The sequence below is a fragment of the Marmota flaviventris genome, chromosome 1 (assembly GCF_047511675.1).
Source record: "Marmota flaviventris isolate mMarFla1 chromosome 1, mMarFla1.hap1, whole genome shotgun sequence".
NCBI classification, from domain to species: domain Eukaryota; kingdom Metazoa; phylum Chordata; class Mammalia; order Rodentia; family Sciuridae; genus Marmota; species Marmota flaviventris.
In genome coordinates this window covers 150,191,099-150,218,685 of record NC_092498.1, presented here as the reverse complement: position 1 = coordinate 150,218,685, position 27,587 = coordinate 150,191,099, and the positions used below count along the sequence as shown (strand labels likewise).

The window sequence follows — 27,587 nt, the reverse complement described above, 5'->3', positions numbered from 1 at the left end:
CAGCAGCGCCAGATCCGCGCACTTGCCTTCCCTTCTATTCGGGCGCCCTCCCTCTCCCCCACTGGGCGGGCTTACATGCGGACACGCCCACTCCGCCTACCTCGGCCGGCTGTGCCACTGGGATTGCCCCTTGCCCTTTGCGCCTCTTTGACTCGCGCCTAGACTACCCCTCCGCAGCTGGACCACCACCCGGAGCCCTCGCGCCTCGGGTGCACAAAGTGGCAACAGGCTGCTCCTTCCTGCTTCCCTCGCAGGTGCCGGGGTCAGAGGAGGGGGTTCTCTCGCTTTCTTACCCTTCCTCGCCCTCAGGTACCTCTCTCACCTGCCCCACGGTGTTGGGGAGTGGCTCTGGAGAAGCAGTGAGCGAGACCTGGACGCGGTCTCCTGGGGGCTAAGGCGCGGGTCTGAAGTAAACGGTCAGGTCGACTCTCAGATCTTCGCTGGGGCTTGTTCCTGCCTCTACTTTGGTTTTCGTTCCGCAGAATGGTGTAGCAAGCTGGGCGGTCCCACCGCACGGGACTGCCGAGAAAGGTACAGGATTAATTTTAGTGCCCCAGGGTTAGGAGGTAGCAACTCTGTCTTATGAAGCCCTTCGTGTCTGAGGATTTCTAACCCCCTAGGCCCAGAGTCTTGGGAGTCCTGGCCGTAACTAACTGGGCATTGCGACTTCGTTTGCGCCAAAGGTCAAGTGATGGGCAATAGAAACCTGCGATCACACATACCTTAGTGGAGTCAGTACTGTAAAATGAGGGGTCCCTGGGCAGGACACCCTCTCTGGACGCTGGATTCCCCTTCAGCTCCACTTTCTGCAGTAGTGTGCAAGTGTGGGTACTTTGCACCGGTGAGGTGCTTTAGACTTCAGCTAAGATGGTAAGCGTGAGCCAGGAAATGGTCCTCTTCTCAGCTCTTTTAATTAGGACATCAAAGCCAGCTTCCCTCTGGCAGGCGCCATGGTGATGAAACCAGTCTGCTTAAACCCTGGTTTAACCACTTGGAAACCCTGTGACCTCAGGAAAGTTTTTCAGTCACTTGGGGCTTCTGCTGGTTTGTCTGAAAATAGGAAAGCAATGACTACCTTGCAGAATTGTTTAAGATAAGGGTTGGGGGTTTCTAGCAATCAGGGAATGCAAATCAAAACTACATTAAAATGTCATCTCACTCCAGTCAGAATGGTGATTATCAAAAATACAAATAAGGGCCTGGGGTTGTGGCTCAGCAGTAGAGCACTCGCCTAGCACAGGCAATGTGTTGGGTTCTAATCCTTAGCACCACATAAAAATAAAAAAAATAAAGGTATTGAGTCCAACTACAACTAAAAAAAAAATTTAAGAAAGAATACAAATAATAAGTATTTATTATTTGTGAGGATGTAGGGGGAAAGGTACACTCATACATGTTGGTGGGAGTGCAAATTAGTGCAGCCACTCTGGAAAGCAGTATGGAGATTCCTTAAAAACAACAACAACAACAACAAAAAAAAAAAACTGGGAATAAGGGCTGGGGTTGTAGCTCAGTAGTAGAGCACTTGCCTCAAACTCATGAGGCCCTGGGTTCAATCCTCAGCACCACATTAAATAAATAAATAAAAATAAAGATACTGTGTCTATCTACAACTAAAAAAAATATTTTTAAAAAACTGGAATAAAACTACCACATGACCCAGCTATCCCACTCCTTGGTATATATCTAAGAGATCTAAAATCTGCATACTATAGAGATATAGCCACATCAATGTTTATAGCAGTATAATTCACCAGTAGCCAAGCTATGGAACCAGGCTAGGTGCTCAACAACAGATGAATTAATAAAGAAAATGTGGAGCTGGTGTTGTGGCTCAGTGGTAGAGCACTTGCCTCTCATGTGTGAGGCACTGGGTTTGATTCTCAGCACCACATAAAAATAAATAATAAGTAAGGTAAAAAAATGTAGATTTAAAATATTTTTAAAAAATGAAAAAAAAATGTAGTATACATAATGGCATTTTACTCAACCATAAAGAAGAATGAAATTATGTCATTTGCTTGGAAATGGATGGAACTAGAGAACATTATACAAGTGAAGTAAGCCAGACTCAAAAAGTCAGGCATTGAATGTTTTCTCTCATATGTAGAAGCTAGACCAAAATAAGGGGGAGAATAGGAGAATCTCATGAAAATAGAAGAGAGGTCAGTGGAATAGAGAAAATGGATTGAGGGGGAGGGATGAGAGATGGGAAAAGAGAAGAACTGTGGAATGAATCTAACTAAATTTTCCTATGTACATATATGAATATATCACAGTGAATTTCACCTTTATGTATATTGATAATGTACTAATGCTAAAAAAAAACTATAAATAAATAGAAGAAATATCAGTAGAGGAAAGGGAACAGGGAGGGAGAAGGGGAGGGAAAGAAGTACTGGGGATTGAACTAGAGTAAATTATATTCTATGCTTGTATAATTATGTTAAAATGAACCCCAAAATTATATATATCTATAATGAACTAATGAAAAAAGGGTTAGGGTGTACCCCAGTGTTAGAGCTCTTCTGAGTTTGATCCTCAACACCATACATACACACACACACACACACACACACACACACAAGAAACAACTCCACAACTTGAGACTTAAGGTTTTTGTTTGTTTGATTGTCCTGGGGAATATAACCCAGGGGCAATTTACCAATTTATCACCAAGATACATCCCCAGCCCTTTTTATTTTTTATTTTGCAACAGGGATTTTCTAAGTTGCTTAGAGCCTCACTAAACTGGTGAGGCTGGCCTTGAACTTGAAAGCCTCCTGCCTCAGCCTCCTGAGCTGCTGAGATTATAGGCCCCCACATCAGGCAAGATGAGACTTGATGACTAGGCAGGGTCATTGCCCCTTGTTAGCCTGAAGCAGCCATAGAAGATGGATCTTCGCCACTCAGCAAGTCTTAAGATTAAGGAAGCAAAGTATGGGGGGAGATAAGATAGAGATTTAGGATCAACAGAAATATACTGAGTTTTAAAGGAAATACCCATGAGCTATTGAGATACAAAAAGTGTTTGGGAACAATTGTAATTCCTAAACAACGTGCCTTGGTTCTACCCTTGTAAAAAAATGAGATGTTTAATTTTGATCATTGTTTTGATGTTAGCTGACAGTTTCCAGTGTCTGATGAAGGGAGCTGCCTTTTCAAGAATGCAGACTCAGGCTGGGCATCCCAGCAACTTGGGGGACTGAGGCAGGAGGCTCAAAAGTTCAAAGCTAGTCTCAGCAACTTAGTGAGACCCTAAACAATTTACTGAAACCCTATCTCTAAATAAATAAATAGGACTGGGGATGTTGCTCAATGGTTAGGTACCCCCGGGTTAAATCCCCAGTACTTAAAAAAAAAAAATTTTTTTTAAAAAGCAAACTTGGAGGATTTTTCTGCAAGTAAGGCATTGTCATCAGAGTAATATAAAGATAGTACTTCTTATTCAAGAAGTACCTTTTCTTCAAGATTTAAAGTAGAGACAAACTTGTAAATACAGTTTTCCCTCCATATTTGCAGGTTCTGCAACTGCAGATTCAACCAATCTTGGATCAAAAAAAAAATTTTTTAATTATGTCTATCTTCCTGGATGCAATGGCACATACCTGTAATTCCAGTGGCTCAGGAGGTGGAGGTAAGAGGATCATGAATTCAAACCCAGTTTCAGCAATTTAGCGAGACCCTAAGCAACGTACTTAGCAAGAGCCTGTCTCAAAATAAACTACAAAAAGGGTTGGGGATGTGGCTCAGTGGGTAAGTAATCCTGGGTTCAATCCCCAATACCACACACACACACACACACACACACACACACACACACAAAGAAAAGAAACTGTACTGAATATGTACATTTTTTCCTTGTTGTTATTCCCTAAACAATAGAGAATAGTAATTATTTATATATCATTTCTATTGGATTAGGTATTACAAGTTATCTTGAAATGATTTAAAGTATATTGGAGATATTGTTCTAAGTAAATGAACCTCTGAGGAACTGCCAACATGCTTTCTATTCACTAACCTTGCTCCAGATCTGGAGAGCCATACTTCTTTTCAAGCTAAGTTTTGGAGGTTGTAATTATTTCCTTGTTTGTACATGAATTTGTCTAACCTTTTTATTGTTATTATTGTTCTTTTGTTTGTATCAGTGGATTTCCTGGAGAAACCAGCACATACCCATTGTACTTCAATTTTTGCCAGTGGTCCTAAGTAGAATATTTTAAAATATATTGCAAAGTAGATGTTGACTCCCTTATGCTGCATGCTTTAAGCTATTTTGTCCAATATAGTAACCACTAACCACATATTGCTATTAAGTCCATTTTAAGGACTAGTCCAAATTGACATATGCTGCAACCATAAGATACACACTGCATATCAAAGACTTAAGAAAGAATGTAAAAAGAACTTACAAAAGAAAAAATGTAAACAATCTTGATAATGACTTTTATATTGACAACATATTGGAATGATAATATTTGGGGTACATTCAGCTAAATAAAATACACCATGAAATTTTTGAAAATTAAAGCATATGGGAGAATGTTTTAGCTGAGATGTAAATACTACACCATTGTACTCTTTTTTTTTTTTTTTTAGTTGTAGATGGACACAATACTTTATTTTGTTTATTTAGTTTTTTTTTTTTTTAATGTGATACTGGGGATTGAACCTAGTACCTCATACATGCATGCTAGGCAAGCACCCTACCATTGAGCCACAACCCCAGCCCAATACTACACCATTTTATATAAGGAACTTGAGCAGCCCAGATTTTGGTATCCTCGGATACTGATTCCAGGATCAGTCTTCTGAGGATACCTACTGTATTTGTAAACAAAGCAGATTTAAACAATGTGATATAAGAAAATATACAATATACTATGGGAACATAAAGGAAGGGTCATTTCCAGCCTAGAAAGGTCTCATGGAAGAGGCTTCACTGCCAAATCAAAATGCCTCAAGCTGAACTTGAAACCCCTTCTCCAGACTTCTTTTATCTTTTGCACTGTATTCCTTCTTTCAGAAATGGCTTCCTCATCCATTCAAGTTCCAAGCCTTTGGGAGTCACCTGAATCTCCTCTATGTTCTTTCTTTCCCCATACAATCAAATTGTGTTAAATTTATCTCCTGGATTTTGTTCAAATCCTTCCTCCTCCTACCTCATACCTGCAATTATGTCATCTTTTGCTTTGATCATTGCCAGTCTTCTAACTTGTCTCTCCACCTCCGTGCTTAATTGTCTAAAGCTATTGTCTTGTCAGCCTTTGTACCCTCTCATTCAGCATCTCCCTACCTGGAATCACCTCCATCCTCCATTTTTGTAGCTGTTACTCATTTTCCAAGATACAGGTGAAACATCACCTCCTGTGTAAAGTCTTCCCTAACTGACCCAGAAAAATTGGCCCTTTATAGATAACCTCTCTTAATACATTTGTAAAACACTATTGTATTTCATTAATTATATTTAATCAAACACTATTGTATGGTAATTATCTGGAACTGGGTCTGATATACTTCTGTATCTATAGCACTTTGGCACTAAATAATTGATTGTTGAAGGAATTAATTTTGATGGGATCAAGGACAAATTCATATAAAGTACAAATTAAAATTTTGTAAAAGGACAAATTTATTAAGGTGGTGACATTTGAGCAGGACATTCAAGCAGGAACAGAAACTATTATTACCAGCTAAATTGCTTAATCCATCTTAATTAAATTGCTTAATCCATCAAGGATTGTTCAGTGACATTTCATTCACACTAGGTCATTATAAACCAGTGTTTCACAAATATAAAACATGAGAATAAAAAAAGTTATATTAAAATTTTTTTATTTGCCCATTTTGTTTTTCACTCTGAATGATAACAGAATACCTCACTAGATCCCTGTATGATAATCATTTAAAAGGACTTCAGATTCTGCCTACTTGCTTTCTCATATATTCAGCCAAAACCCTAAAGTTATAACTGTATGCAATTATACTACAGTGAGGGATTCTTCCTTGCTTTGAAGAACAACTTTGTGACAACATTGGTGTAGTTTAATGATGTGTAGTCCATAATTTGGTAAAAATATAAAAATATGTGCAGGAAAGATAGACCATATCCAATCTCAACATGCTGGTTATATCTGGAGAGGGAGGAAAAGGAATGGGATAGCAGTATGAGGATCATCTGATGTTATACTGTGTTTTTGTTTTGTTTTGTTTTTGAGATGGAGTCTTGTTATGTTGTCAAGGTTGATCTCAAACTCATAGGCTCAAATGATCTTTCTGCCTCAGTCTCCCAAGCAGCACACACACACACACACACACACACACACACACACACCATTATGCCCAACTGATATACAATGTTTTAATTATTTTTAAAGAGATCTAAATCATGACAATATTAAAATTAAAAATCTGCATGTTTGCTTTTTCCTATGCTTTTGTTTATGTTTGAAGTATTTTAAAACATTGTTTTATAGATTAAAAAAAAAAGCTTTGTATTAGGAGTCCAGAAACCTGCAGTTCAGTCTGTATTTTACTGTAACCTCAATTTTCCTCAGGTAAGAAAGGCATGGGTGGGGAGAGGACTGGGAAGACAGTAGATACAGATTATCTAAGGCTTTGCCTAATTCTTAGAAAAAAGTAATTCTGACAATCTAGTCATATATAAATTCCTCTACTTATATGTTTATTTGTGACAAAAAGAGTTTCAATATAGAGGCTGATTCTATGGAAAAAGCTAATTTGTTAAAAAGTGTATTAGTGTCTGGCTTTTAGGTGTTACTTTTAAATTTACAATGTGTTCATTTTAATCCTTGGGAAAGATATTTAAGGTTCTGTGGGGTTTGCTCATTAGCATTTGAAGGACTAAAATTTTGTGATGGTTATTGATGAGCAATCCACCATGACAGAGATGTCACCTATCCTCTTTTTCTCCTGTGAGCCAGCTTGCAAAGATTTTGCATCTTCTTGTCCTGTTTGATCCTCTCAATAATACTGTGAGGGAAGGGTCAGGAGTTCTTAGTATTTGTCAGATTTCCTAGTTAAACATGACAGTTACTGGAAATGAAAATGTAAGAGCCAATATTTCACTTAGAGTCACGGGGAAGAAGATCTGAGGTGATCCAATTTCTAAGCAACTAAGGCCCAATTTCTGGGCTAATTTGTTCCTGTGTGGTGTTTCTGAGGTCAGAAACCACTGTTCTTTCACTGCTATGGTCTATTTCATTGTTGTTATTATTGTCTTTATGTAGACTTAAGTGTCTCACATGAAAATGTTTTGGAATAGAGCACCCAAGCTTACTGAGAATGCATTTGTAGCAGAGCAGGCTAGACCAGGGATAACTGTGACATGTGAGTTTCTTTGTCTCCCTTTTAGCAGTATGAACTATTTGTTCACTGTTTTTGCGTTGGGTCTCTTGTTTCTTTTCTCATGATAAGCCCCACAAAACCTTCTTTACTCTCAGTAAACTTACTTTTTCTTTAAAAAAATATTCTTAAGGTTTTATTTTATTTTTTAAATTTTTTAGTTTTTTGTAATTGGACACAATACCCTTATTTATTTATTTATTTTTATGTGGTGCTAAGGATCGAACCCAGGACCCTGACGCACTAGGCAAGTGCTCTACCGCTGAGCCACAACCCCAGCCCCAAGGTTTTATTTTTAATTGACAAAGAATAAGCATATATTTATGAGGTACAATGAGATGCTTCAATAATATGTATTCTGCAGTGATCGAGTATATCCATCATCTCAAATATTTACCATTTCTTTGTGGTGTGAATATTGAAAATCCTCTCTTTTGGTTATTGTGAATTTTGAAATGCACTATTGTTAACTATATCAATAAACATCCATAATCTTTCCTAGTGTTAGATGATCTACACTAAAATGCATGGACCAACTCCATTTTATTTAGTAGGAGACTCTTAAAGATCTTACAGGAAGAACCACTGATGTTGAAATGTCAGGCATGAGAAACGGCCCTGAGAGAAATATTTAAGTCAGGAGACCCTCTCATCCCACAGATAACATCATTCAAAGCCTATTTTTCCCTGGAATTTGGTATGTCTGATGCATCTTATGCATTCCAGCTGCTACTGTCCTTGTACAGGCTCTCATCATTTCATAGAGTACTTCAATGAACTCAGTCTTCCAGCCTTTCAACTTCGAATTCACCCTTGACCTTCGTTCCCATGATGATCTGATAGTTTAGGCAAAAGTTGAACATGACATGGCATAAGGCCCTCTTGTTTGGCTCATCTTATGCTGTGCCTCTTCCTCACCCCATACTTTGGGCTCCAGAATTGTCAAATTACTTCTGGTTGATGAACACTCCAAACCTCTATCTTTACTCAGATCCTTCTTTACCTAGATATTTCCTAATCAAACCTTAAGATTCCAGTGTCTTTTCTTCAGTAAAGCCTTCCTGGTTCTGTAAGAAATGCTAAGGTTTCCATCTCTGTGTTGCCAAAGCACTCTGTGCAGTTAATATTCAATCTGTCGAGTTTCTTAAGAATAGAAGTACAGCACATCTTTGAATCTACAGTGCTTTGCATCTCACTGGTGCTCAATATGTGGCAGTTGAATCAATTGAATACCATATCAGTATATGTAAATGTTTATGTAGTCATTTGCCAGATCCTTTTTACATATAGTAACTCAGAAGTTTATTTAGCCTGCTTTTAAAAAGACTACTCTTAGATGTGGCAGATTTATAATCCTTTCCTTTCAACAAGACTCTCAGCTGTCTTTGCACCCTGGATATCTATAACACAAGTAATCTTAAGTCCATGAGTGGTTTTAACAATAAGAGATATTGTGGAGTGGGGTCCACATGCTTGGGCTGCTTCATGTAGTACAACAGTGTTTACCGGGAAGTTGCTGATTCAGTATCTCATAGTTTAACCCTTTTTGATTAGCTTCCTTGTCTTGGATGAGGAGTTTGGTGGGATCTTTAACCATGACATTCCTGAGTTACAGAGATTTTTGGTTTTCAGTAATGTTCTTGCTATAGAAACAACTACCTGCTTGTATTTTAAGAAATAGTAGTCTAAGAGAAAGAACATTGGACTAGATATATAAATATAGGTTCTAACCCTAGTTTTACTATTAGATAACTGCATCTTCAAGTAAGTTATTTGATATCTCTTTTAATCATTAAATTAAAGGTATTAAATTTTCTCATAAATCTATGATTTTATGAATGGTAGAATGTGAGGCCTTTTTTAAAAATCTGGATAGTAAGGGCAAGAATAGCACATGTTGCCTAACACCTAGAGAAGAACCTTTCTATTAGTATTTAAAGGCCAAGGACTGGCCAAGACTGACTTGTATTAGAATGCCACAGGAACAGTAAGAACTGGACTGGGCTGGATATCCAAGGGCTAGGGATTAGCCTTCATTACACCCATTTTAAGCTGCATAACCATAGACAAATTATAGTTTTTCTGGGTCTCAATTTCTTTATCTAAAAATGAGGATAATAATACCTACCCCTCTTTTTTTGATTTGAAAGAATCAAACAAGTTGAAAAATCTGAAAATCTTTATAGTCTCTCTGTATTATTTTTAGTTGAGAAAAAGGCATTTGGATATAATTCTTCCATGGAAAATTATACATATGCCATCCTTAATGTACTGGATGCTTGTCTTTGAGTTACTTTTCCCATAGCGATAATGGCTTTGCATTGAATCATTTATAGTCTTTCCACCAGTTCTTCAAGTGATAAATAGCATGTATTTGAAACATGTATTTGAGACCATGAAATAAAGCAAAGCTAACTAAGCTGAAATGTAGTTCACAACTTATCAATAATTTGTCTGTAGTTACTTGGGCTAGCAAAACTGCACATAGGCTTATGTATCATCAGACATGCAAAATCCCAGGTTAAATTTTTGGGCCCCAAATTTCATAAAGTATCAATGTGATAAATAGACCTTTCTTTTTTTTTTTTTATTGGTTGTTCAAAACATTACAAAGCTCTTGACATATCATATTTCATACATTTGATTCAGGTGGGTTTTGAACTCCCAATTTTACCCCAAATACAGATTGCAGAATCACGTCGGTTACACATCTACATTTTTACATAATGCCCTATTAGTAACTGTTGTATTCTGCTACCTTTCCTATCCTCTACTATCCCCCCTCCCCTCCCCTCCCATCTTCTCTCTCTACCCCATCTACTGTAATTCATTTCTCTCCTTGTTTATTTTCCCATTCCCCTCACAACCTCTTATATGTAATTTTGTATAACAATGAGGATCTCCCTCCATTACCATGCAATTTCCCTTTTCTCTCCCTTTCCCTCCCACCTCATGTATCTGTTTAATTTTAATGTTAATCTTTTCTTCCTGCTCTTCCTCTCTGCTTTCGGGCTCCAAATTCCTTAATAGGATACCCATAGCACAAAAGTTAATAACAAGAATCAACAAATGGGACTTACTTAAACTGAAAAGTTTTTTCTCAGCAAGAGAAACAATAAGAGAGGTAAATAGGGAGCCTACATCATGGGAACAAATTTTTACTCCTCACACTTCAGATAGAGCCCTAATATCCAGAGTATACAAAGAACTCAAAAAATTAGACAATAAGATAACAAATAACCCAATCAACAAATGGGCCAAAGACCTGAACAGACACTTCTCAGAGGAGGACATACAATCAATCAACAAGTACATGAAAAAATGCTCACCATCACTAGCAGTCAGAGAAATGCAAATCAAAACCACCATAAGATACCATCTCACTCCAGTAAGATTGGCAGCCATTATGAAGTCAAACAACAACAAGTGCTGGAGAGGATGTGGGGAAAAGGGTACTCTTGTACATTGCTGGTGGGACTGCAAACTGGTGTGGCCAATTTGGAAAGCAGTATGGAGATTCCTGGGAAAGCTGGGAATGGAACCACCATTTGACCCAGCTATTGCCCTTCTCGGACTATTCCCTGAAGACCTTAAAAGAGCGTACTACAGGGATACTGCTACATCGATGTTCATAGCAGCACAATTCACAATCGCTAGACTGTGGAACCAACCCAGATGCCCTTCAATAGATGAATGGATAAAAAAAATGTGGCATTTATACACAATGGAGTATTATACAGCACTAAAAATGACAAAATCATGGAATTTGCAGGGAAATGGATGGCACTAGAGCAGATTATGCTTAGTGAAGCTAGCCAATCCCTAAAAAACAAATACCAAATGTCTTCTTTGATATAATGAGAGCAAATAGACCTTTCTTTCTAACTCCTTTGCCCCCTAAAACAATTGCATCTGTGTGCAATGGGCTTAATAGCAATGTGTGTGGCATTTAGAAGTATTTTGTTGCCGATAAGCTCAATGCAAGTCAACAGGTGTTGTGGCTGTCTAAAAAAGCTCATACTGTCTTAAGTGGCATTATGAGAAGTATAACATCCAAAACATTAGGGAGATGACTGCCTTTACTCTGCTCTATTTTGACCAGTGCACACCTGAAGTTTATCTAGCTCTGGATTAGATACAGAGCATGCATGTATGTGTATTATCTTGCATATGAAAATAAGGAGAGATGATGTTGGAGAGAACATCTACCAAAACAAGAAGACTTGAAGGTATCAAGATCATTTATCTAGCAAAACAAAGCAAATGAATATCCTAAGGAGGATATTGTCACTTATGAAGAAGGTCATATAAGATTATTTATTCCATATGACCTGAAGGAGAGGAGCCAGTCAATGGTAAAAAACTAAAGGAGGCACATTTCAGTTCAATATAGTTATTTCTAATAGATGATGTCAAAAGATGAACTAGGGGCTAGGATTGTGGCTCAGTGATAGATCACCTGCCTAGCATGTGTGAGGCCCTGGGTTTGAGTCTCAACACCATATATAAATAAAATAAAGGTCCATTTACAACTAAAATAAGTATATATATATATATATTTTTTTAAAAAATGAATTAGCCAGTCTGCAGGCAATGAGTTCTTAGTTTTTCAGGGTATTCAAGTCTGGTCCAGATGACCACTTGGTGGGAGTATTGTAGAAGAAAGTTAATTATAAGATGGGTACTTGAACTAGAGAGGCCGTGGTTTGTGTGTATTGCTATATCATGAACCAAGAAAAGTACAGAATATCAATTCCAAAGGGTCATAAACAGACCATAGAACAATAAAAAGACAGTTGGTATCTGAAGAAGAGGAAACATCAAAAGGGTGATCTTACTGAAGAACTCAATAATAGGAAGATGATTATTATTAATAATTTTATTTATATTATTATTTTAAGTATGTCTGGTTTGGTTGGGTTTAATGGAAAAGGATCACTTTATTATAAGAGTGTGTGAACCCTAGATTCTGGGACCAGCTGGTGAGAGTTCCAGTTCCAGAATTGGTATAAAACAACTATTTCATGGTTGCAAAAAAACAATTTCAACTTAGAAGTACTTATATTGGGGCTCAGTTATAAGACCAAAACATTGCATGGAGGTCAGGAGGCCAAGAAGGTACATAGCCTAGAGGTGAATCAAGTATATAGATAGAATGAGATATTTTTAAAACTAGACCAAATATACTTACACTTGGTACTTTACATTGGATAATTGGCACCCTGAAATCCTTTACACTGTATTCTGAGAGGCCATACTATGTGCTTATGATCACATAGATGGTTTACATATCGTAATAACTTGCCAGATTCTATGCCCTACCAAAGACCTTATGCCAGCAAGTTCAACCCTACCTTGAGCACTAACCAGTTAGTCCTGCCCGTAGTCCCAGAATCTAAGTCCTGCTTCAGATCTCAACCTTGTTACTGACCCTGTCTAAATTAATATTCCAGATCTAATAACTAGTCTACCATGTGTGAAACAACAAAACAGTTCAATAACTGAAACTCTATTTTGTTTCTTTAAATCCAAATCTCTTTCTGATATCCCAGCCCCTTTTAAATTTAGCATTGTTAAAGCCTCAACCTGGATACTGAACCCTGCTATCTCTTACTAGACTTTGTAACACAGACTGCTTCCTAGATTGCCACTGCTAAATCCCAGAGCCCCAGAGCCTCACTTTTGGGTCTCTATGAGTGCTGAAGTTGTAGGCTTCAATTCTCTGAGAATCGGGCACCCCTCCATCACCAGAATGCTCTTTTATCTAAGGAGCAAACTGATTTTGGCCTGTGTCCAGAGTGATCCAATCTAAACTCAGCCTCTATAGTCACTAACCAAAAAGAGCTTCCTCAGTCTGGTACTGTGTAATCTTCTAGATTTGGAGGCCATGTTCTTGGGCAACATAGCTCCATATCTGTTAACTATGAACTTTTCTTGTCCAGATTCTGTGGAATTAGTTTTACCAGCTCATAGCAAGCTGCACAATTAGTTTCCTAAGAGTCTTATAGCCTTTCAACAATGGTTCTCTTTACTGGTTAGTTATGTTTTTAAAATTTATTTTTTAGTTGTAGTGGACACAATACCTTTATTTTATTATTTATTTATTGTTTTATGTGGTGCTGAGGATAGAACCCATGGCCTACATGCTAGATGAATGCTCTACCTCTGAGCCACTACCCCAGCCCTTACTGGTTAGATTTATAAGCACACACTGAATGAACCAACCTTTGTGCCAGGTATGGGGTCAAAGGTGAGTAAATTATAAGGTGCTTGTTTTCATATCATAATAATAATGGCTTATAATTCTTAAACACCTGCCACATGCCAGGCACTGTGTTAGGTACTGTGTGATGCCTATAGGGGACAGACTTTATAGGGAATGAGAGGTATGTCACCTAGGCCTATAGGTGACAGGCAGGATTGAGGATGGAAAGTTATAGATACAACACATAGCTGGTGCTTAATAAACATTAGCTGTGCTTACTGTGTTGGGCAGTAACATTACCAAAAGTGCCATGCAGGTCTAGAGGTGGGAGAACAAACAGAGGGATGTGTGGACAGTACCAGAAGGTCAATCCAGGAAGAGGAAAAAGCAAGACTGCAAGCAGGAAAAAAAGACAACCATTCCGGAGTAGCCAGCCTTTTAGAACACAAGAGTAGGTAAAGGCTCACAATGGAACAATGTATGGGAAGCAGATCTAGAGAGTTTTAGAGAGGGCTATGCTAAAGGAAGACTCTAGCCATGAAATCATATTCACAGGAGAAAATGATTGCATGATTTTGTAAAAACCGGAAGGATAAGACACAAGACTGAAAGTTATTCAATTAAAGGAAGGAAGATTGCAGACTGCTTAGTCACCTGCAGAGAGAGTGTAGAGCTTACAAAATGAGAGGAGATGATCACATCACTTAAGTGAACATTGATCAACATACTTGGCAGGACAAGTGGAAATGTTTTTCTTTTAAATAATTCAAACCATTAGACTTCAAACCCAGTTTAAGATAGTATAAGAGTCTGATATATATAAATGCTTATAGCACTTCAGGGGTGAATGAGTAGAATAAGTAAAAAGGAGGAATAAGTAAAACTTACTGTGTTCAACTAATAGTGCATGAATAAAGTCTCCAGTGGCAAATCACAATAGCCATCATTCAAAGGTATTGTATAAGGGAAAAGAAATACTGTTTGCTGGTTATCCTGTATTATAACATACTGAAGCCACATTATGGTATTGTAATCAAAGGAAGGCAAGCCTGATGATCCAAAGACATTTCTCTTTCTGATATTCCATTTTTCTAAGGTAGGTTTAACTTAAAATGATAGATTTTCATGATAGGTTGTTCACATTTCCCTCAATATTTTCCTGAGTTAATCAGTACAAAAAATGGCAGGGAAACAAAATTAAAAGAATATTAAAGTTATAGGCATATAGTATGGGATTTCATAGTAATGTTACTATTTAATAACTTTTCCATTCATTGGGAAATAGCATTTTTATTTTATCAGAAGTAGCATGGTACAGTAGGAAAATTGTAAGTTTTTAAAGTTCAATTCTGTAATGTGTTGACTTTATAACTCTGATCAAGTTACTTAACTGCTGGACCTTCCTTTTATTCTTTTTTTTTTAATTTGCATGCATATGTGCATACATGTGTGTTACTGAAGATAGAACCTAGGGCCTAGTGCATGCTGAGTAGGCACTTTATCACTAAGCTGCATCTATAGCCCCTTTCTCTCCTCCTCCTCCTCCTCTCCTCTCCTCTCCTTTCTCTCTCTCTCTCTCTCTCTCTCTCTCTTTCTCTCTCTCTCTCTCTCTCTCTCGTGCAGGGCATTGAACCCAGGGCCTTGTGCATATGGGGAAAGCACTCTATCAGCTGAGCTATATCCCCAGCCCTCCCTTTCTCTTTTTTGAGCACAGATGTACTTTTGAAAAAACTTTGTTTTTGAAAAAAACAAAAAGTTAAATCAGAGCTAAGTTAATGTGTGATGGGGTTGAAGATGTTTACAAATTGTGACTATAAAGTGCTACTGTATTGCTAAGCTATGATGTTTTGATTTAATGAATTCAAGATATATCTGGCCTGCAGTGGGTTTATCAGGGCACAGCCCCACTATAGATCAAGGAGCATCTGAGATTGGCTTTCTTATTTGGACTGTAGATCAACTCTGAAAGCAACTCAACATAAGTTCCAGAAAAATGTAAAGCAACAAGGCATTTTTTGGAATCAGTTGTGGATACATACATTCTTATATGTTTAAACTTCAGCTTCATTTCTTTATAATCACATCTCATTTCCATGAAAAGTCTGATGCAAATAAGAATTGATAATAGATACTAGCAGGGAATGAGGAGAGAATAAAACTATAGAAGATGGCATAGAGCCTAATTAAAGTATTTTAAAATTATTTATATACAACTCAAGTCTTGGATGTTAGAAATTTAAAAAGTCTAATTTCTGAATCTTACTATATTAAGGATTATTTTTCCAGAAATAGAGTAGTTCATCTTCAACTCAGTATACCTTAAAATGAACTTATTTTCCTCCTACTAAGTTCTTACTTTAAGCTTGTCACTATCCTTCTTCTTGTGAGCCTCTATTCTGCCCCTTCTCACTGCATCCACCATCCTTACCTTCCTCACTGCATCTTGCCTGTATTGTTGTATTTGCTATGAAGCTAATTTATCCTGTCTCAGTGTTTTTGTCTTCCAATAGAGACTTTTCAAATTACTTTTCCTCCTATAAGACTCTCATATATGTTACAGTTCCCGATGTACTGATTTATTTATTTATTGTCATAAAAACTTACCAGTAAATTTGTGTACCTGTGTATTCATTTGTGTACCTGTCTCTCTGGTCAGCTTTTGAATTATTTAAAAGCAGTGGTTATTTTTTTCTGTGCTGGTAGTGCTTAGTGAAAGGCATTACACATAGCTGTGTGACTCTAGTAAGTTATTTAATGACTCTATGCCACAATTTTCATATCTGTAAGAATGGATGGGGTTAATAGTACAGATTGAACATCTGTTTTTTTGTTTTGTTTTGTTTTGCAGTACTGAAAATTGAACCCAGGGCTTCAAACATGGTAGACAAGCCATCTACCACTGAGCTACCTCAGATCCAGGTTGAATACTCTTTATCTAGAATTTTGAAATTCAAAATGATATAGTAATGATGCTCAAAAAGTTTTGTATTTTGTAGCATTTTGGATTTCATATTTTTGGCTACAAATATTCAAAAAAGAAATCTAAACTCTGAAATACTTCTAGTCCCAAGCATGTTGGAAAAGGGATACTCAATCTGTGTTTATTTCAAAGGACCACTGAGTTAAGAGAGTACATGTGCGTATCTTAAGTTAGTTTTTGTATAATTATAGTTTTACATATTACAGTTTTTGTATTATATTTTGTATATTTTAGCTTTAAAAAAGTTACTGTTTAAAAGTTATTTCTATATAAGGTATGTTGACACCAAATTCACATCTTCATACGTGTATTTTATATAATGATGATCATGTATGTAAGAAATTTTTTAAAAAGTTATTTCTAAAAGTTACTGCTTTCTTATTTTAGGAAACTATTTTTTTTTCTGACTTTTGAGAGTCTCTGTTATCTGACCTCACCTCGACCCTTCTGGGTAAATCCCCTTGTTCTCTAACATAGTATCCTATATCCACCAGGTCAGGCTTCCATTCTTCTTAGGCTAATACAAGTGCACTGTATTTTTTTTACCTATTTCCATCCTGGAGCATCCTGCCTTTTATATTCTGCACTCACAAATTCCACCCATGCTTTGGGATCATGATTAGGTCTTCTCCATGGTGTCCTCAACAACAGTTCCATCTTATGCTTACCTCTCTCTTTTCCGAGATACTCTGGCATTTAATCTGGTCTCTGTTTAGGTATGTAACATTTTTGTGTGTGTTTATCTTGTCTCCAACAAGAGTGTAAATTCCCAGAGGACAGGGACTATCCTGTGTTTCTTCCATATTATATTACTTTCATATTCTCTACTATATATGGCATAGTTATGGGTTTTTATTCAATTCTTTAATATGCATTTCTTTTTTAAAACAATATTTATTTTGTAGTTGTAGTTGGACACAATACCTTTATTTTAATGTGGTGCTGAGGATCGAATCCAGGTCCTCACACATGCTAGGTGAGTGCTCTAACACTGAGCCACAATCCCAGCCCCTAATACATATTTCTTAATGCATATTTAACTATTGCTTAATAGTAGGCAATTAAATACAACAATTAATAAGACAAGGTCACCTAATTTTGAGGTATGTCCATTCTAATGGAGAACTAAAGCTATAAGTATTCAGAATTCTGTGTAGTCAGTGCTATGGAAGATTTTACAGCAAATGATTAATATTCAAATTTATTTTATTTTTTTTAATATTTGGTTTTTTTAGTTGTAGTTGGACACTTATTTAAATGTAAGGGCACTTATTTAAGAGTAAGGGCACTTATTTATTTTTATGTGTTGCTGAGGATCTAGCCTAGGGTTTCACACATGCGAGGCAAGCGCTCTACTGCTGAGCCACAACCCCAGCCCTCAAATTTATTAATTAGATAAATATGAGTTCTGAGTAGAGGATGATCAGGGCAAATGACCTAAAGTAAGGGTTTCTAGCGTGCAGCAGTAGCCAAGACAAGATGTGATGAGTGCTTGAACTACAATACTTAGAAACAGAGGAATGGATGAAAGAGCCACTGGGAATAAAAATAAAAGGGATTCTAACCATGGAATATAAAGTATAAGAGACAAAGACCTTCAAGATGATTTGGGCTTCTTGTTTGAGCATTGGCTTAATGGTAAGACCAATGAGGAGGGGGAAAAAAAGCAAATTTGGATATTGAAATGCCACAGGACTTCCAAAGACAGATTGCTATGTATAGCTGGAAATTCTGGTCTGTGGTCTAAGGATAGGAATTTGGACTAGAAATACAGGGAAAACTGGAAATTTTAGCAACTAGTGGCTGTTTAAGCCATGGGTGTAGAAGCAATTCCCCAGAGACAGGATATGAAAAGAGAGAAAGTACCTGAAACAGAAATGTTCAGAGAAGTTAGAAGAGATACAGGAATGATCAGGTAGGTACCCAAGGCAGCAGTCAATGCTACCGTGAGACCAATTGTAATTATGTATTGAATCCAGCATTTTGGAAAGTACTGAAATGGGCTAAGGTGGCCCCTAGTAGGAGTACAGTAAATAATGGTCAAAATTAATTGAATAGGAGACAAAGAAGGGTCAACAGAGAGAGAAACTTTCAGTAAAATTGAAATATCAGAAAGGAGAAAGACAAGATCGTTGTTTGAACATGAGATAGGGCTTTTTTAAAAAGCCAGAAAAACTTTTGATGGTTTCTATAAAGGGGGGGCAGTGTTTTTTGTGTTAGAGCTATTGTCTATTGTGTGTCTCGTGATATACTAACCTCTTTATACATTTTACACTTAATTGTCACAATCCCCAAGGGTCTCCTATACACTTGACATGAAGCTCAGTGTGGTTAACTTGCCCAGAGGATCATTTGTTTGACTTACAAATGTTACCAGGTTTGTCAGCTCTTAGTGTTACCAATTAGTGTCACCAGCTCAGCCTTGGATTCTTTTGCTCAATTCAAGATAGAAATCACAAAGAATCAAGAAAGCAACACCATTCCAACCAACAAAGCTTTATTGGGGTCTATAATCAAGCATTAGAGAGAGAGTACATGGGATAGGTTCTCCATGCTGTTCCCTGAGACGAAAAGCATAGGTGCACACAGGCACACAGTCAGTTGTTGTACATGATCCCAAGATTTCTGCACAAGTCTTGTCAGTTCTTTGCTTTTGGCACCAGGGTTTTCACATAACATGGCCATCTGCTCATGTGTGTTGGGTCTGTCTGAGCTTGACTTGCAAAATATGACAGAGGCACTCACTACAACCACCTCAGGAAGGCCATGTATTAGTCAAGTTCAGGCGTATTGCAAGTACAGGAGTCGGGTGGGGTGTTGCAGGAAGACGTAGGTAGGTGAGGAGTCAGCTGCTCCTGAACCTGATCGTTGGTGGAAACTTTTTTTTTTTTTTAATCTTGGGTTAGACTGGAAACCTTGGTGGGGGAATTAGGGCCCTCCCTGCTATCTCAGAGAGCAAACTCTTTCCACCACACATAGTAATTTGCATGCACATACTCTTCCCTAATCCATCACCAAAAAAAGGGGGATAATTTTTTGGTCCAGATGATAGAAGGGAGCCAGAAGTTTAGTGTGTCCAAGTTCACTGTGGAAACACTACCTGGGAAGAATAAGGATGATGTGCCCACAATAGCAAGCAGGATATATGAAGAACCTGCACACAACAAGGCCAAAAGATAGAAACACAGGAGCTGAGAGCCTTAGCCAGTCATCTCCTAAGAGGGAGGGTAGGGCAGGTTATTGTGAGGAAATCAGTAAACACTTATTAGATTATTAACAATTAGAAATCATAGCTGAATGTCAGTTTTAAAAATAGTTGGGTTAAAGAAGAGTTTTTAAAAATTCTTCCTGAAACTACTTTAACTTCTTAAAGATTAAAAAAAAAATTATGAAAGTGGTGGTAAGAAGGAACCAGGTTAAAAAAAAAAAAAACCCTAACAAGAGGTAGAGAGCAACCCACTTAAAAAGTGGCAAAGGATCCAAAGAAGAACCTCACCAAAGAAGATATAGAGATGGCAAAGAGGCAAATGAAAACATTTTCAACATCATACATCATTAGGGAATTGCAAATTAGAATGAGAAATGACTACATGCCTAGTAGAATGACCAAAATCCACACCCTGACACCACCTAATGCAGACAAGGATGCGGAGTGACAGAAATTCCCATTCATTGCTGGAGAGAAGGCCAAAGAGGAGATACTTTGGGGAAAAAATTGGCACTTTTTTTATAAAACTAAACTGCTTTTGCCATGTGATCCAACAGTCATGGTACTTGGTATTTACCCAGTTGAAAACTTACGTTTATACAGAAACCTGCACATGGATGTTTATGGCAGCATTATTTACGGGTGCCAAATCTTGAAAGCATCAAAATGTCTTTCAATAGGTAAATGAATAAACTGGCACACCCATACAATAGCATATTATTCAATGCTGAAACAAATGAGCTGTTCATCCATGCAGAGATGTGGAGGAACCTTAAATCCCTATTACTAAGTAAAAAAAATCCAACATGAGCCAAGTGTGGTGGTGCACGCCTATAATCAGGAGGCTGAGGCAGGAGTATCACGAGTTCAAAGCCAGCCTCAGCAATTTAGTGAGGCTCTAAGCAATTTAATGAGACCCCATTTCAAAATAAAACATTCAAAAAGGGCTGGAGATGTGTCTCAGAGGTTAACTGCCCTGGGTTATTTTTTTTTTTTTTTTTTTTTTAAGCCCAATGTAAATGCTACATGTTGAATGTTTCCAATTATATGACATTTTGGAAAATGCAAAGTTATGGAGACAATAAAAAGATCAGAGGTTGCCAGAGGCTTAGGAGAAGGGAGGAATAAATAGGTGGAGCAGACAGGATATTTAGGGTCATAAAATTATTCCATATGATACTATAATAGATGGATACATGTCACTTTACATTTGTCAAAACTTATAGAATGTACCTAGAATACCTAGAGTGAACCCATTATCACTTTGAATGATAATGAAGTGTCCATATTGGTTCATTAATTATAACATTCCTGTTCTGCTGGATGTTGGTTGTGGGGGAGGTTGTGCATGTATGAAGGCAGGGGGTATATGGAATGTCTCTGTGCTGTCCACTCAATTTTTCTGGGAACCTAAAATGCTCTAAAAGTCTATAATAAGAAAAGGGGTCAGGGGAGGGGGTGCCCGGGTGTGGTGGCACACGTCTGTAATCCCAGTGGCTTGGGAGGCTGAGGCAGGAGGATCGTGAGTTCAAAGCCAGCCTTAGTAAAAAGCAAGATGCTAAGCAACTCAGTGAGACCCTGTCTCAAAATAAAATACAAAATAAGGCTGGGGATGTGGCTCAGTGGTGCCCCTAATTTCAATCCCTGGTAGCCAACCACACCCCCAAAAAGAAAACGGGGAAGAATTGGAAAATCAATACATTGTAGGAAAGCTATATGAAAATATTTTATGTTTATATAAATAGGAATTCCCTCCCCTAAAGAATAAGGGTATTTTAAAAAATACTCCAACTCCATATTCTCAAGACGATGCAGAAACCTGAGGCATTCTGACACAGTAGAGAAAGCACTGAACTGTGGAGTGAGAGTCTTTCTTCAAATCCTGGCTCTGTCACTAGGTAATTCCCATTGTCTCACTAGGTCTGTTTTCTCAGCTGCAAAATCTAGGGGGTGACCTGTGATATCCAAAGTAACTTTGAGTTTGGAAAATCTGTGTCCACATTTGCATATCATATGACATAGTGCTGAGGAACACAGGCTCTGGAGCTAGAATGCTTAGGTTAAATCTCAGCACCTCACACCCAAGCTATGAGCAAGTTAGTAGTCTCTCTATTAGTCTCCCTGGCCCTTGATTTCCTCATCTGTAAACTAGGGATAATAATGTAAATACTCCACTAGGTGATTGCGTCGGTTCAAATAAAAGTGCCGGACACAGTAAATAATAGAGAAATATAAACTATTATAATTACAGATGATAGATGCTATTATTCTGATAGCCTTTTGCCACTATCGAGAACATGCAACTCTATACCTGTACGTGATTGAAAGAAACAGAAGGTAAATGGAATTAACCAATTGGAGTTTGCCAGGTTCCCCTTTTGGGAAAGGAATGAAAGGAATCTTCAAAGATCTGAGTGGTCAGGACCTCTGGGTTGTGATTCAGCTACAGTCAACTGTCAAATTTTCCCACAGCTCAGTGGAAAGTCACTGAAAACTCCATGAAAACAGTGCCAGTCCTCCTTCAGTGTTTCTCTGCCGGGATGCACCACTGACTCTGGAGGTCTGACTTATTGGTGTCCTGGCAGGGGACAGGGATCTAAGCAAGCTTGGTAAATTTTTCCAACCAAAATACTTAAGTGTCTACAACGGCTTTTGCTATACAATGATACTGCAAGACTCAAACTTGCAAAGCATCAAAGATGAAAAGTTTGGAGTCCAGATTGTCTGTGATATCTTAAGTACCTTTGAATGGAAAATCTGTGTCTGCATTTGCATATAGTATGACATAGTGGTTTTAGGCAGGAATGATGATGCAGTAATGATGGTAGGTTATTTCAGAATTCAGAATCCCAAGTGTCAACCCCATAGGCTGCTCCATGCCTTTCTCTCTGGGTGAAGTTAAAAACATGATGCCAACTGGGGTTATGGCTCAATAGTAGAGCTTTTACCTAGCATTCTTGAGGCCTAGAGTTTGATTTCTAGTACTGGGGATGGGGGTGGGAGGGGAAGAACAGAGACGCTCCTTGCCAGATAGTGTGTGTAAGTGACAGTAACTAAGATTTTAAAGTTTTCTCAAATGAGTCCAGCAGGCATTTCATCTGTCAGTGGTAATTGTCCCCAGTTTAAACAGAAGTGCTATAACATCTTTCCAGATATTCTTAGGGAACTTTCTCAAACTTGAATTCAAGATCCCTTTTTATCAATCTGATTCATTGTTCCTAATTTTTCCTCTTACAAATTAAGCAGTTAGCTGTACACCTTGATGTTTAAGTATCTGAGTGGTGATCAGAGCCAAAGCTTCTTCTACTTCTTACATTCCCCTGTCAAGAGTAGAGATGGCATGGTCCAAAGCTGGTCTGGATTTTCCCTTTCAATGAAGTCTGCTCACTACAAAACCTGGATACTGGATGGCATTCACCAGACATTGGTCATTAGAACACACATTTTTTCTTTTTAAAAAGTCGTATACATACATTTGTATATTTTTTTAAGTGACACATCAAACATTTATCATTTCTTTGTGGTGAAAATATTTAAATCCTTTCTTTTAGTTTTTTGAAATATACGGTATATTTTATTTATATATATATATATATATATATATATATATATATATAAAATCACTTTACTGTATAATAGAACGACAAATTAATTTCTCCTAACTATAATTTAGGACCCATTCAATAACCTTTCCCCACTCCACTTAACCTCATTTTTCCCTCCCTCTGTTGTTACAGTTTGGTTGTGAAGTGTCCCCCAAAAGCTCACATGTAAGACAATGCAAGAAGGTTCAGAGAAGATCAGTCTGTGAAAGCCTTAATCCAATCAGTGTATTACTCTCCTGATAGGATTAACCGGGTGGTGGCTGAAAACAGGTAGAATGTGGCTGGAGGAAGTGAGTCTCTGGGGGTGTGCTTTTGGGATATATATTTTGTATCTGGCAAGTAGAGTCCCTCTCTCCCTCTCCGCTTTCTGATCATGATGTGAGCTGCTTCCTTGCGCCACATTCTTCTGCCATGATGTTCAGCCTCACCTCGAGCCCTGAGGAATGAAGCCGGCCTTCTATGGACTAAGACCTCTGAAACCGTGAGCCCTAAAATAAACTTTTCCTCCTTTAAAATGGTTCTGGTCAGATCTTTTAGTCACAGCAGCAAAGAAGTTGAGCAAAATATCTGATAACCATTATTCTCTTCTCAACTTCTATGAGATCAATCAATTTAGATTTTAATTATGAGTAAAGAGCATCTGAATTTTGCTTTTCTGTGCCTGGCTTATTTAACTTAACATAATAACCTCCAGTTCAATTCATGTTGTCACAAATGAAAGGATTTCATTTTATTTATGGTTGAATAATATTACCCCCACACACATATATATATACCATATTTTCTTTATTCATCATTGATAGATGCTTAGGTTGTTTAAATTTTTTGGTTATTGTGAATAGTGCTGCAATAAACATGGGAGTTCAGATGTCTCTTCATACTGAGTTTATTTCCTTTGGCTATATACCTAGTAGTGGGCTTACTGGATCATATGGTAATTCTATTTTTAATTTTTCAAAGAACTTCCGTACTGTTTTCATAGTCACTGAACAAATTTACATTCCCATCGATGGTATGTGTAAAGGTTCCCTTTTCTCTACATCCTCATCAGCACTTGTAAGACTGAAGTCTTTAATTCATTTTGAGTTGATTTTTGTATGTGGTGAGAGCTAAGGGTCTAGTTTCATTCTTCCTCATGTAGATATCCAACATCTACATGAGGAATATCACTTTTCTTGAAGATCATTTGGCTATAGATGCACATAATACCTTTCCTTAATAGCATTTTAGTGCATTTAGGTCTTGGTGCATCCATTGAATTTCTGCCATTGGTGGCACGACTTTCCTGAATACTTTTTATTTTAAAGGAGGAAGGCTTCATATTTATTTGTTTGTTTATTGTGGTACTGGAGGTTAAACTCAGGGCCTCTCACATGCTAGGTAAGTGCTCTACTGAACCACATCCCCAGACCTTTTTATTTTTTATTTTGAAACAGTGTCTCCCTAAGTTGCCCAGGCTGTCCTTGAACTTGTGATCCTCCTGCCTCAGCATCCTGAGCAGTTGGGATTATAGGTGTGAGCCACTACTCCCAGCTATTAGTGTATTTTTTTTTTATTTTTTTGTCTTTAGGTTGGGTTTTCTTTTTGCAGAAAAATCTACTCCATGGTACTTGAAATCTACTCCCTGGTACTTGATATTCAGCATTTTTTTTAGCTAAATTGAGATCCAGAAAAGGTCATTGATTTCCCTCAGTTCATACAGGCACTTATTAACAGAGGTCAAGCCTCAAATGTGTTCCATACTGGCCATATTAAGCCAGAAAGCGTCTTCTTTTTAAAAATATCTATTTCCAAAGAAGGGGTTAGGAGAAATAGAGGCTGTGATACTCTCATTGAAGGAAGGATAAGACCAAAAGAAGGGTAGAACCCAGGTAAGGAAAGGGCTCTGTATAGGCAGAAGACCCAAAGATACAGTAGGTATCTCACATTGGACAGGAAAAGGAGGTGACACGGGGTAAGAAAAAGACAAGAGATACCACACCACCACCACCACATACTTGGCTTACTTGAAAAATCTCACTCAGCCAAACAGATACAAGTGTCCCTTCGGATCTTATTATTTCTACAGCTGTGACTTAAGTGCTGCTTATCTTTCCTCCAGGAGATTCCTTGGAATGAAACCAATGGGAGTCCAGGCTTTGGGAGAGTCTCATCAGAGCAGATGGGCCAGCAGCAGCCAGAAAGCTTGTTGCCTTTGGCTGAGAGCACCATCCTGGAAGTGAACATCTTGTGAGTAAACCTCAGCAGGCTCAGCCTTCGGCCTGAGTGAAGTGGCCTGCTTCTCCTTGAAGAAGGACCTTGTGTTCTCCCACTTTTCCCCTCCCTTCTTGCACATGTTGAAAATCCCACTTCTGAGAGCACTCTTCAACTGAAAACCATGTTGACCATGAGCAGCCCTGGGAGATGGCTTCTTATTGTGTTAGGTCTCTTGGTATATGGAAGTGCGTGGCCTGGAGGGCCAGAAGGCCTGAGTTCTGGTTGCTACACAACTACAAATTTTCTCTGGGACCCTGTTTCCTTGGGACCAAATTGTTCCTCTGTGGGCCACAGCTTCCTCCACTGTAAGGTTGTTTATAATAAGAATAGCTGCCATTTATGAAATGCTCACTATGTTCCAGACATTATCTCATTGAATTCTTTCAACAGTCCTATGACATTTGTCCTATTATTGTCTTACTTTACAAATAAGGAAACTGAGGCTTAGCATTTTCATACCCTAATCACCCTTTTTAAATTGCCAACTGTGTCTAGGCATAGCGGCCTGTGCTTGTACTCTCAGATACTTGGGAAGCTGAGGCAGGAAGATGGCTTGAGCCCAGGAGTTTGAGATCAACCTGGCCAACATAGGAAGGTCACATCTTAAAAAAAATCCCTACCCCTGGCCAACACTCTTTCTCTGCTTTATTTTAGCTATATCATTTAATACCACCTGAAATGCCACATAGTTTATTTTTCTGTTTGTCCTTACCCGCATAAGACTGTAAACTCCATTAGGAAATGGATTTTGTCTTTTTGTTATTGTTATTATTGTTCATTTTCTGTGTCCCCAGGGCCTAGAATTATGCCTGGAACGCTGTAGACATTCAAATATTGGTTGAACGAAAAACTCATCAAATGAATTCTTGATAGGACTGTAAATTGGCATAGACTCTAAGGAAGTCAGTTTAGCAATAATAACATTTAACATACACTAACCTTTTGACCCCACAACACCAGAATTATTTTATTCTATACATAATATGTTCATGAATGTGCCTACGACCATAAGTGCAAGGATGTTTACCGCAACAGTTTCCTACAAAGACTAGAAACAATCAATATGTTCATTAATAAGGGAGCCTAATTAAATAAATGGATAAGTTCCTACAGTAGATTCTGTGTAGAGGTAGAAAAGGATGAAGTAATCTGCATGCACTGATACACAACAACCTAAGAAATATTTTAAGTAAAAAGGCAGAGTAAAAAAACAGTACATTACTTCCTTCCATTTGTATTAAAAGGTAGGAGAGATCTTAAGAAATACTTGTTTATGCCTAGACTATTTCCAGAAGACAAAAAAAATTTTGCCTTGAAGAAGGGGACCAGAAAATCTAGGCATGGGTAGTGAATAAACTCCTATTAAAATATACTTCACAAGCCAGGCATTGTGGTGTAACACCTGTAATCTCAGCAGCTGGGGAGACTGAGGCAGGAAGATCTCAAGTTCAAAGTCAGCCTCAGCAACCACGAGGTGCTAAGCAACTCAGTGTGACGCTGCCTCTAAATAAAATACAAAATAGGGTTGGGGATGTGGCTCAGTGATTAAGTGTCCCTGAGTTCAATTCCTGGTACAAAACAAACAAACAAACAAACAAAAAAATATATATATATATAATCAAAGTTTTCTATTTTAACCCTTTTTAAATGTATACTTAAATGGCATTAATTATATTAATTATATTTACAATATTGTGCAAACAGTCACAAATGTGTATATATATGTATTTATTTATTTCACAAACTATGCAATTGACCTTTTTTTTTTTTTTTTTTTTTTTGGTGCTGAGGATTGAACCCAGAGCATTGTGCATGCTAGGCAAGCACTCTAACAACTGAGCTATATCTCCAACCCTGCAATTGACCTTTTTAAAATGTACAATTCAATAGTTTTTGGTATGTCAGATTAACTTTTGAAGATTATGATAAAAATGTGTATGTAATAAAGTTTCCTATTTTAACCCT

The 27,587-nt window shown here is 37.8% G+C and overlaps 1 long non-coding RNA gene across 1 annotated transcript; it reads left to right on the top strand.

The window, feature by feature from the left end:
* Window positions 1-109: 109 nt before the first annotated feature.
* LOC139707226 (uncharacterized) lies at window positions 110-27,587 on the top strand. Its single transcript, XR_011708800.1, has 3 exons — window positions 110-531; window positions 3,523-3,637; window positions 25,468-27,587. It is a non-coding gene; the product is annotated as an uncharacterized lncRNA (long non-coding RNA).